The sequence below is a fragment of the Ixodes scapularis genome, unplaced genomic scaffold, assembly GCF_016920785.2.
Source record: "Ixodes scapularis isolate PalLabHiFi unplaced genomic scaffold, ASM1692078v2 PGA_scaffold12__126_contigs__length_90152505, whole genome shotgun sequence".
NCBI lineage: Eukaryota > Metazoa > Arthropoda > Arachnida > Ixodida > Ixodidae > Ixodes > Ixodes scapularis.
Genome location: NW_024609838.1, coordinates 42,095,038 through 42,107,358, shown reverse-complemented (window position 1 = coordinate 42,107,358; position 12,321 = coordinate 42,095,038).

Sequence of the window (12,321 nt, the reverse complement as noted above, 5' to 3'; positions counted from 1 at the left end):
ACAAAATATAGCGGCCGCTGGTGTTCCTCGATGGACTTTCGAAAATAATCGATGCGAAGAGCAAGATGTCTGTTTCTTGCGCCGTGGCAACGTTATTAGATTAGCTCAGTTACGGAACTGCTCATAGACGATGCTTGCACGAGCAGTATACCTCCCATCATTCACCACGACTCGCGCCTCCCGTCGTTCGATGCGCCGTACGGCTGCTATGCTACGTCAAAAGCGCAAGTTACTAGGCCTTTTATGCTTATAATTGGTCCAGCGATGATGGAACACGTGTAGAAACATGACGAAGACCGTAATAGTGCGCTTTTGATGTTATCTGATTGGTCCCATCAGCTCGTATAACATCGGCTACAGCGGCGCGTATTGGGAAAAACGTGCGGAAGAGGTCAACTGGTCAATTCCGACACTCTGAACGGCGCGCTTTCCGAGTATGCTACAGGTCACGGGGTTCAAGACGTCGCCCTGGTTCAAATGGTTCAGCGGTGTCTGTCCATTTTTCGGGCAGGCTGCCGGCGCCGTGCAAACGCGTACATGCGTGGACGCATTCTTCGGACTCAGGTTGGTCGATCCCAACTAAACAGGTGACAAATTGCCTTTTTTTTTTCGTGGTAGCCGTTCTTTGTTCGGCGTGCCGGCAGAATACACATAATGGCGTTCTTTTAGTCTAAACGAATTTTGGTTTGGTGCTTTCTGTCGATTACAAAAATAAAAAAAGTTATTTGATATTAAGTTTTACATTTGACATTTTGGCCGCTCTTCGATTCTATTTGATTCAAATTCAATTCAAGCTGAAGTTTTAGTACTCGCGCACCTCTACTTAAATGCCCTGTCCTTCAGCAAATGAAATGAGTCGCGACTTCGGCAACTTCTTTTTTTTATGTCTAACGTTGTACATTCTATTTCGCACCTTTTGAACAATCTAAAGAATACTAAACGAGCCAACGAAGTCACCCTACCTGATTACCACTTGTCCCTTTCGGTGGCTTTAACGTTGTTCGCAACAAATATTTTGCTGGAATTTTCCAAGTTCGTTTTCTCCATTTTGTGTCGACACTCCTTATGGACCAATCAATCGATGAACATTGTTTTTTTGCCATAGATCAATTTCCATCATTCGATCGTGGCCTCTCGCTAGCTCCTACCTTCGAGTGATGTGTTTTCCATATGTCGCCTTCCTTCTTTGTCATTCGATGAATAGTCAATGTTTTGCACACTTTGCCTGGAACTGTAGGCCTGGAGACCCATAGATGACAACACGTTTGACCCCAAGATCCTGCGTTCCAAGAGGCCAACCTTCATTCCGAACGGACAACACACGAACTATGATCCAAATAAGCATTGCCTTAACATCTGCGTCGTTGTCTTCAGTCCGTTGTCTGTGCACTTGCCATGATGAAACAATGAAATCAACTGGATCTTGGATTCAATCCCCACTCCTGCCCGTTTCGATGTGGATGAGCATCGTACTGGCGTGCGGTCGTGTATCTTTACTGATGGTGAACCGAAATTTGGATTTCAGAAAAACAATGCTAGCGTGAGATGTAGGCGGGACGCTACAATCCCTACAACACTACTATACTCTGTTTTACCTTATAATGTACCGCAGGAAAGGCTACAAGCGCGAGCTCCTTGCTCAGGGCACATCTCGGCGGCACAAGCTCTCGTGCGTTAAGAGTGGCTCCCAACGCTATAAGCTCGCGCTTCTAGCCTTGTCTGCGGTACAACATAGGTGAAACGGTGTATAGTAAGGCGATATCTCAAATGGACGGCCGTATTTTTGGAAAAAGAAGTCGAGATTGAACCAGGCCGACGAGGCGCGTGACAGTCAAGATACCTATACCCGCTTTCACCTCAAGAAAAAAGCACGTTTTGCGCATTGTTCATACGCGGCGCGAAATAGTTCCTACGAGATGTGGTTATCGGAGGAAAAAGCGATGCTTTTGGCGTTGGAAACGTGTACGTCTGGATAAGATAACATATATAAAATCTAACGTTCACCCACATATATCTTAATTATCCACAGAAAGGGGGAAATTAGTATTGGTGCGCGTGGCGCCGAACTTTTTTTACTATGGTTCTTGAGGTGAAAACGGGTATAGTTTCCTCCTCTCTTCGCTTCGCTCCCTCAAGGCCGCGAGGCGGAGAAGACGCGAGGCCGTTCCCTCTCCTTCTCGGAGAAACATGACGTCAACATTCCTGCCAAATGCGCCTCTTTTTCTGAAAAATACGGTCATCCGTTCGAGATATCGCTGTATGAGTGATGTTTTGGTGTTTGTAGCATCCCGTTGCACGCTTTTGCCACGTGTTTTGGGGAATCCAGATTTCGGTTCAGCATCCCTTAAAGGCAATACAGTCCCTCTATTCAACAATATTCTGGCTCGCTGCGGCATCATTAGACAGCGGCAATCACGTGAGTCGCTATCATTATCATCGCGTTTTTTCAACGCCACCATCTTGGGTCCAGCGATCCGCTGCCTGCTGCTAGACTGCTGCTGTTTACTGCGCGCGCACTCTGAAGTCCGTCGTTCAGCATGCGCTTTTTCCTTCTTACGTCGAGATACGAACACGAACTTGATTCGCTGTCACAGCTGCGGCTACGGCAGCTGGCGCAGGCGACGGCTACAGCTCGGCTTGGCTCAGCTATATAGGTACTCCTCCATCTGCGCGTGGACCCAAGATGGCGGCGCCTGACACGCTTCAGACGTGTAGTTTGGGAGTTTCGGTACTCTGAAAGTGTAGCTTTATTTAGTGACTCTAGGTCGTGTGGCGGTGTGGTGACGTCGATATAGAGGATTGCAAGCGCCGATTGGCCGCCGCCATGTCTCTGCTCGTGCGGACAAGCCTGTACAATTGCAAGCTTGCCAAGCCATGCTCACGCGCAAGCTGCACGTGCTTGCAGGCATGGAGCAGCAGTCGGTACGCCATGTCCTCCTATGATTCACTCTCGTGACGTCAATACCTTGCGAACAACAAGTTCGATGGTGTTAGTAATGAGGATGGAGGAAGCTTGAAATCAATGTGCTCTGAAACCAACACTGTCCAATTGAAGTTCTTCGATTACTCTTATTTGCGTCGATGAGAAGTTTGTAGTCAGCATTCGCCCAATTATAAAAGCCTGATCACAGCTATCACAGCGACGCTTTCGATCGCTCACGTCACCACTTCGCGGTGAGAGTGAGCTCGCTAGGGGCGCTTCTGTTTTCCTCACTATAGAGTTCCTGGCTCCCTACGGGAGCCAGAGTTGCGCGTTCATCCCCGTAGCGCCGTCTTTCCTACACGGCATGTTGATCCTGCTCCTCACCTGACTGAATTCGGCGAATAGTGGCGCCGCCCGCTCGAGGCGCGCGGCGCGCTCAAAAGCAGGGGAACGTACTGTCGGGCGCGTGCAACGTCTACTTTCCTGCACGGCATTTGATCCGGATCTTCACGGGATCGGATCTCGGCGAATAGCGGCGCGGCGGCACGTGGAAAACAGACGCGCAACTCTGGCCCCCGTAGGGAGCCTATGCAGGAACTCTACCTCATTATGGGCAGTGCACGCGATAGCCACGCGGTGATGTTTTAATTTTCAGAGTGCATAGAAGCTTGGCATTGCAAGTGCTTGCACCAGCAGAGGAAGTTGAAGCATCCTCAATGTGGGTTGCGAAAATTTTCACCAGGCGGGCGATACCCAAACTTCTTGCCCCGAACAGCGAGGTATCCATATTAAAGGGATCCATATTCCCAAGACATGACTGCACATGGCTTGCACTGATGTCGCACCACCTGGAATTAGGGTTGCCTCGCGGCTGAGCACGTACCCTGTGCAGCATACACGTTATACCACCAAACTTGTCTTTCTCCGCAAGAATAAACAGGAATGACCACCAGTACGACGTGGTGACGTCACGTGCAAGCCATCTTCGAGACCCGCAGCAGTGAACCCACCGATCCTCCTCAACAATACCATGACTGTCCTTACCTCCAAAAGGTCGCCTCGCAATCGCCTCCACAACAGGCAAGCACCTCTCCTGTAGCAGTCGATCACCAGAGACTCCGACCGTGATCACAACACGCCAATCACTCGCGTTGATGCACCGGACGTGGGCGCTCCTTGCCGTTCCTTGTTGCCCGGTCGCAGTTCCAGGCAGACTCTGGGGCGCATGGTCCTCGTCGCCGTCTCTTGTCTAACCCAGTTTCGACGGCGGTGGAAGGGCGTCGGAGGGGTGGCCCCCGCCTCTCCGGGACGGACGCAGCCGATCCCGTTGGCTGCCCTGGCGTGAGTAACCGTCGCGGACCGCCGCGCTCCGCGGGCAACGGCCCGGCAGGATCCTGGCGCTCTGCAGAGCAAGCGGCCGCGGGACGCCCCGCTCCCACGCTCCCGCGACACGTCCTCCGTTGACCTGTACACAATGTAACGACCACCCCCCGAGCTCTTGTCGCGTTGGATCATCGGCACGTGTGTCGACAGGTCGGCGTTCAAAGGGCGGCTCGTGCTGAAGTAACGAGGGTCGGAAGGTCTGGGGCCCACATCCACTGGTTTCAACTAGGACGGGCGTTGGACGTGCTTGCTTCTGTTGTTCGTGGATGTTCGATGCACGTTGAAAACTCTTCTCTCTAGTTATGGACGCAAAACAGCAACAACAACAAGAGTTATTAAAAGTTTATAGCGTTCAGCGGCCGTGCATCAGTGGTGGAGAATGTTCACAAACGCGCTGATTTATTGCCAGCTTAGTCAAGTTTTGCTGCAGCTGTTGTGTCACTAACTTATTAAAACACTACGGTGTCGATTAAGTGTATTACCAAGAAGGATTTATCGGCAGTTAAAGCTCCCCATCCACTGAGTCAATCCAAATACTGAGCTGAATTCCGGATTTAGAATTCGTTTTAGAATTTGTTTTACATGAAATTGTTTTGTTTTGTTTTTGAATTGAACAAAAACATTTGAACAAATTGAATTTGTTTTAGAATGAAACAAACGGCCTAGCGTCCGTTTGTTTCATTCTAAAACAAAGCAAGTTTGGCAAAAAAAAAAAGAAAAAAAAAAGGCATTTCAAAACAAAACGCGATGGCGATCGGCAACATGCTCGCAGTGGAAGCTAGCCATAACCTTTGCCTTATGAAATTCTGCACTACACAACCAGTCTACCTATTGTTCTCGTCTCGGCATGAAAAAGTCACCCCATTCTGTTATTACTGGGCAGTGCTGGGACACCTTGTGCACGGCTTGTTTGGCCGTGAAGTTAGGCCAGTCGGAGGACCTTTAGCACATCAGTTCTCGTTTCTTCTACAAAGAAAAACATGTCTGAATGTTCGGTAAGAACATGGTGGCAATCTGATACTCTGTTCTTGTTCGTCTCGTTGGCACGCGAGCGAGCTGTGAATTCTTGCGGTTTCATCGTATACCGTAGAATCGAGGTCATATTGACATTGATTATTATTTTAACCAGAAGCTCGAGAAGTAAAACATACTTTCCCCTATTTGTCCCTAAGCCAACAGCTTAGGTATCGCACTGCGCATGCGCAGAAGTCCTGCGCTTGCGCAGTGCGACTTTCTACTAACGCGTTCCACCGCTGTCCATAACCCCGACGCTGAAAGATATATGAGAGAGAGCACACGGAGTGTTTGCAGAGGACGGCGACCTTGGAGGGGCTTCGTTTGCAGACAAGGGCTGCGTTACGTCAACGAGGCGGCTCCAAGCGCCACGCATAGCAGCAGGTAGTCACGCGAATACCAGCAGCGGTCCGTAGGCCCTGGAATGCGCCACTGCACGCGCTGTTGGCCGACAATGGCGAACCGGAGGCCCTCCTTGGCAGGTCTTCGCTCCGCCGAGCGTAGCCGACGAGACCGCCGTAAACTCTCGGCCGCGAACGCGCTCTCGCGTTGCCCTTCAAGTATACGCGGAATTGACGGGGAGAAAGTTACGCGATGCGGATACTCTCATTGGATTAAATGAAGGCGGACACAATTACATATAATCACCCCAACCGTGATCCTAACGTTCTTGATTTTTTGCTTTCCTGGCGCGGTTTTCTGAGGTACCCGAACAATCTAACTTAGAGAATAGTTATTGAGAAAACGGCAAATGAAGGTGATGACAAAGCCAACACTGTAAAACTTTGAGGTCAAGCAGGCGGTCCGAGTACAACGCATATTGCGGATGTGTATATACCGGGTGTTCGATTTTAATTCGAACAGATTTATTACAAAAAATCCGTAAAAGATGCACTAGTACTGGTTGCGCAGGTGAGTTATACGGCCAGGGGGACATTATGTGGGTGGCTAATCTTTGCAATAAGTCGGCTAATTAATTAAAAATCGTTAATTAACTTTTTAGTTAGTGAAAATAGACATATGGTTTCAATTGGAAACTTACTGGGCGTTCTCGAAAACCACTAAATCAACTCTTTTTAGAACGACTTGAAGCTCGTGGGAAACTCGGGGGCGCGCCAAAGTTACCACCCGTGAAGCAGGCGCAAAGCTAGCAGTGGCGGAACGCGGATGATTAAATTATCATCGCGTTCCTCCGCTGCTGGCTTTGCGCCTGCTTCACGAGTGGTAACTTTGGCGGACCCCCGAGTCTCCCACGAGCTTCAAGTCGTCCTAAAAGGAGTTGATTGAGTGGTTTTTGATGACGCTTAGTAAGTTTCTAATTGAAACCATGTCTATTTCCACTAACTTAAAAGTTAATTTAAACTTTTAAGTTAAAGTGCAGCCGTATAGTTAACTGACGCGGGCTTACAACTCAATGCAAAGATACGCAATTTCGCAGCAGCTCAAATCAAAGTTCTAGGACATTTTGTTTCTCATGAAGGCATACGACCCGACCCTTAAAAAATTAGAGCATTCTCCTCGTTTCCCCAGTCTGCAAACACAAAGCAGCTTAAAAGCTTTTTAGGTTTATGTTCTTATTTACGTCGTTTTATCCGTGGCTTTGCACCTATTGCTTCTCCATTACATCATCTTCCTCCCCAATTGTCCCATTTAAATGGACTACCGATTTCAAATGGTCCTTCCACGCCCTTCGAAACGCGTTGACTTGTGATCCGGTATTGTGACACTTCGACGATAACGCAGCAACTGAACTTCACACGGATGCCACTGGAACCGGGTTGGGCGCTGTACTGCTGCAAAATCATCCCTCCAGCCGTGACTCTCACGTCATCGCTTACGCGAGTCGTACTCTAAACAGACCTGAAAAAAATTACGCTGTAACCGAGCAAGAGTGCTCGGCAATAGTATGGGCCATCGGACGGTTCAGACCCTATTTGTATGCTCGTTCGTTCGCGACTGTCACGGATCATCCTGCCCTATGTCAGTTACCCTCAATGAAAAACTTGTCTGGACGTCTAGGCAGATCGATCCTCTGCCTTCTGGAAGATCAGTTCACTATCGTTCACAAAAGTGGAAAGAAGCACTTGGATGCCGACGAAGTATCTCGTTACCCTCTTCTACTGAGTTTCCTCACCGACGACATCGACGACGATTTGAGTGAGTTCCCTAACCTCAACGATTCTCATCTCTGACCAAACAGAATATTATTGGAGTGCCAAGATAATTCGTAGCCTCACAAGCTCAGTTCGAGACACAAAGTTTTGCCGGAAAATGTGCAACTTCGTCCTTCTTAATGGTCTCCTTCACAAACGCAGTTTCCTCCCTGATGGCGCGCGATACCTACTTGTAATTCCAAAACAGTTACGAGGTACCGTTCTCGCGATTTTCCATTATCACCCCAGAGCGGGTCACCTGGGTGCTTTCAAAACCTATGCCCGCCTCTGGACCCGTTACTTCTGGCCTGGCATCTATCGGACAACCGAGAGGTATGGGCAATCGTGCGTTCCTTGCCAACACCGCAAAACTTGGCGTCACGCATCAGGTGGACAGTTTATGCCCCTGCCTTTTTCCGAGATGCCCTTCCACCGAGTCGGTATCGACCTCTACGGAGTTCTACCAAAGAGTTCTATTGGCTACCGCTCCTGGTAGCCATAGAACATCTTATCAGGTATGTCGGCCGGGATGGCTCCTCTTATCTCAGGCTAGAGCACAACCAATAGGAGAGTTCTTCCTTACCAACGTAGTTTTACGCCATGGTGCGCCACGATTTCTCCCCCCCCCCCCCCCCCCCCCCCCCCCCCCCTCCGGACCGTGGAACAGTGTTTCTTTCCGCTCTCGTAGAAGAGGTTCTTGCTGCTTCTAGAGGTATTCATCAACTCACCTTCACCTGCCCCCCCCCCCCCCCTCCCCCACAAACAAACAGTATCACAGAACGGTTCAATCGAACCTTATCGCAAATGTTTAGCATGTATATCTCTAACGAACATAAGAATTAACACTCCATTCTTCCTTTCCCTAAAGCTTTGCCTACAACACTTCTATCGAATCGACCAGGGATTCTTTCCGTTCTTTCTAATTTACGGTCCGGAGGTGTCCTGCACAATGGACAGCCTTTTAGAGTGCAGCTCTTAGGCGCCCGTTCCCGGGTTGAGCGGCGTCGGCGTCGGCGCATCCGCGCGCGTTGCATTATGGTATGTTTCTCCGCTAAATTTAGCGGGAAAATCTCCACACTAAATTTAGCGGTTTAAGTTTCCCCACTAAATTTAGCGGGGAAAATGACCTCACAACTTCGTGTCACGTCACCCATGAACAAATTCAGCGGCAGAAGGAAAGAAGAAGGTGGAGAGAAGAGGAGAAGGGGAGTTTACGAAAAAGGAGGAGGGCCGTAACCTTCCCTCCTCCTCCTCCTCAAGAGCTGCGCTCTTGTTTCGCATTACAGAGGTAGAACGTCTTTAATTTTTTCCTTACACTGACAGCAACTTTCAACAACCCTTCGGAGCACAGTCTTCCTAGCCGAAGAATGCCGTCAACTTGCGTGCCTTCACACCAATGACAACCGACAATAACAAAAGCAGAGTTACGAAGAATATCGCACTTCCGTCATATGTCATCCAGGCAGGGCCGTACCCAGAAAAAAATTTCGGGGGGGGGTTTTCGGGGACAACGGCGGCCATTTTGAAAGTGTCTATTGTCTTATTTCGCCTATGAATCATGTGTATCGGTGGCATATAATGGAGAGTTACAGCAAACCGGAGATCCGGTCCCGGTTTGGTACCCGGTAGCCGACCGGCGCCACTGCGCGTGCGCAGAGGTGGAGATTAAAATCGGCTGGCTGCAAGTGCACCGACCAGGGTTGTACCCAGAAAAAAATTTCGGGGGGGGGGGGGGGTCAGAACCCCTATCCCCCCCCCCCCCCCCCCCCCCCCCCCTGGTTACGGCCCTGCATCCAGGCGACCACTCCTTAGCTTCGACACCTGTACGCAGGCAAGGACTTTCTGAGAAACTTCTTCACAAGTATGGTGGACCGTACACTGTACTTCACTAAACATCCCCACTCAATTACTCCGACCTATAGGTTCGGTTACCAGTTCAGCCGTGTCCACGAATGCGTTTAATCAATTTTAAGGCAAATCGGCGACCATCATCGGTGACCTAACCTGTCCACTCTACCTTTGAAGAGGTAAAAATGACGCTTTCTTCGCATCAACAAACGACGCCGACGAAACGATCTTACGCTCCCCTGTTACAACTTCATGCTTCTGCATCCAGGTGTCGCCAACATTTTATGAAGTATTCGCGATATTGCTTCGGCATAAAGTAAGTCAAGGCTTTGTTTCATATAGAACGAAGATATATGTGTAGGCACAAGCTCTCACCAAACATACATAGAACATGTGAACTGTGTGTTTTCTCGTGGCAGCACTATCCTCGAGTAAGGTGGACAATAGCTCCTTAACGTAGCACTTCGGGATGGTTTGTTGGTTGCACGTCACGCAAACATTGCTCGGCTGCCGCCAGGAAATTCGCAGAAATTCGCAGAGATCGCGTGTTCCGTATAAGTTCGGTGAGCAATGCACACATGTTTAATCGTATCACAATAAAAAGATTGACTGGTGACAAAAAGAAAACAACAAAAAGCACGAATTTGTGAAAGCATACTGCAGGTCGAAGAAAAAGTTGCGCTGAAGTCGACTGCCCATATGAGGCACGTAGCCAGGATTTTGTTTCGGGGGGGCCCGCCCATGACAAAATGCTGTATGAGGGGGAGAGGGGAGAGGAGTTCCCAGCAAAATGGAAGATTTCAGGGGGGGCCCGGGCCCCATTGCCCCCCCCCCCCCCCCCCCCCCCCCCCCCCCTCCGGCTACGTGCCTGGCCCATATCTAGGGTTCCGCGTTTTCGGTTTCTATTTTTTTCAAAATTCGGAGTACTTTTTTCGGTGTTTATTTTAAAATTCAATTTTCGGTTTTTTTCGGCGTATATTTATGCCCACAAAATTTTATCGGCGTTTTTCAGTGTATATACAATAAACACCAACGGTCACCGGATCAGATGATTCTTGCAGCTCTGATATTTTTGATCATTCAAAGAATAAAGACACAGATACATTAAAAAAGAAATGGACACTTTATTTGGCAAATGTGTGCAACTGTAAAAGAAACAAGAAGAAAACAGAAGTACAGACAAGTCAGATATAAAGCCTATTTCAAAAAAAAAAAAAATGGAACTTTACCGTCTCTACGTCAGGATTACGTGATCTAATTATAGTACACACACATGTACATTCCCAAGTTCTCCTCGTTGATCCGTACTCTTTCTTTCCTGTTAATATAACCCTGAGCTTCGAGAATGCCTTCACAACGCTAACACTGGACACTGGCAGGCTGAGGATATGAAGAGCTGCCTTAGCCAAAATTGGCCCATCAACCAATTGTGACCACCAAAAGAGACACGGTGCGACGTGTTGAAGCACAACATAACATGCAGAGCTTGAATCAAGTCAGTCTTCTTTACAACGAGTTAAAAAACACGCTTGTATATGGGGAGTCAGGGGCATTTCAGACTTCACGTTCGGATCGATGATGCGGCACAATCAAACCAAAACGTCGTGATGGCATCCGTGTATCCTATAAATTCGGGCACATTTCTATAGACACTGTCGTTCCATTTTTTTCGCCACAGCTCTGCGGTACGACTGGAAGGTGAAAGTGAGCTCTTCCGGTTAAAACTGAATTTTAGAAAGTGAATGCGACGTATTTTTATCGGTTTCAATCGAAAATGCCGAGCCTAAAAACTGACCTTTTTCGGTTAAAACCGAATTTCCGAAAATGGATTCGGCGTACTTTTATCGGTTTTTATCGGTTTAAACCGAAAACGCCGAACCCTACCCATATCGCAGCTTTGGCAGCCAGCGTAACGGCGTGTTTCTTCTTGTGCCGCGCACCTCGCCACGATGCAGAAAGGATGACGTGTGTTGCCATGGAAACGGTTTGAGCTGGTTGTGTTTCTGCGACAACCTGATGCGCCGAGGACTGATGGGAGGGGAGGCCTTTCCGACGCAGAAAGCTTGCGGTGAATTTTATCTTTAAAGTGCTTCTCGAATAAATAAAGGTATTAGCCTAAAACAAATAGCCAAGAGGCACCGCTTAACTGCTATAGCGCTGCTAGTGGTCCCCAGAGCGTTGCCATAAATGACTGCATGAATTAAATTGCGTATACACAAGGTGGTGTGTGAGCCGAAAATGGATGAGCGTCGTTGCAAATGTCGCTGGCCCATAAATAGGACCAACATTTTTGGTCATGAGCCGAAGATGGCGACGCGCAGCTGGCATCCTACAGGAGCACCCGCGGCACAATCAAGCGATGGTGCACTGGGCTGGGTGGAAGTGCCCAACGCTTTAGGTTGCCATGATAATTTCCGAGACTAACATAGAGATTAGTACCGCTACCCAACCTGTCCATTTATCCAATATCTATCCCTAAGGAGACTATCCTTTTCCCGACACGATTGGATGACTTTTATCGAGATCGGGATGAACCCATTTCATTAACAGAGATGTCTTCTCATCCATGCACTCATAATATACCCTTTACAAGAGCGCGTGCCATCTAGCGGCTGCTGCGCCAATTATCCGAATTCGCCATTGTTTGGAAGGCGCTCTAAGCAGGGTCGCGTCAGCGTTCGACGGTGACTGGCAAGGATCCAATCACACACGTCATGCCCAAGAAGCGGCGACTGCCAACGTTTCTCGCCGAACTTTCGAAAAATGACTAATTGTTCTACTGAAGACGTGATTGTAAGCGCTTGTTCAATCGTGAATTGGTCGACCACAGCGTCGCGTTTGGTCCCGCGCATCGACATCATTGTCGTTAGTTACATTCTTAGACTTAGGCTAGGTGGCGCAAGCTACCACCCAGCCTCTGGGTATAGCCATTAACATCTATCCATCCATCCATCCATACCGAAGCAGCTAAAGGGTTAAAGCTGTCGCAAAAGGTGGCTC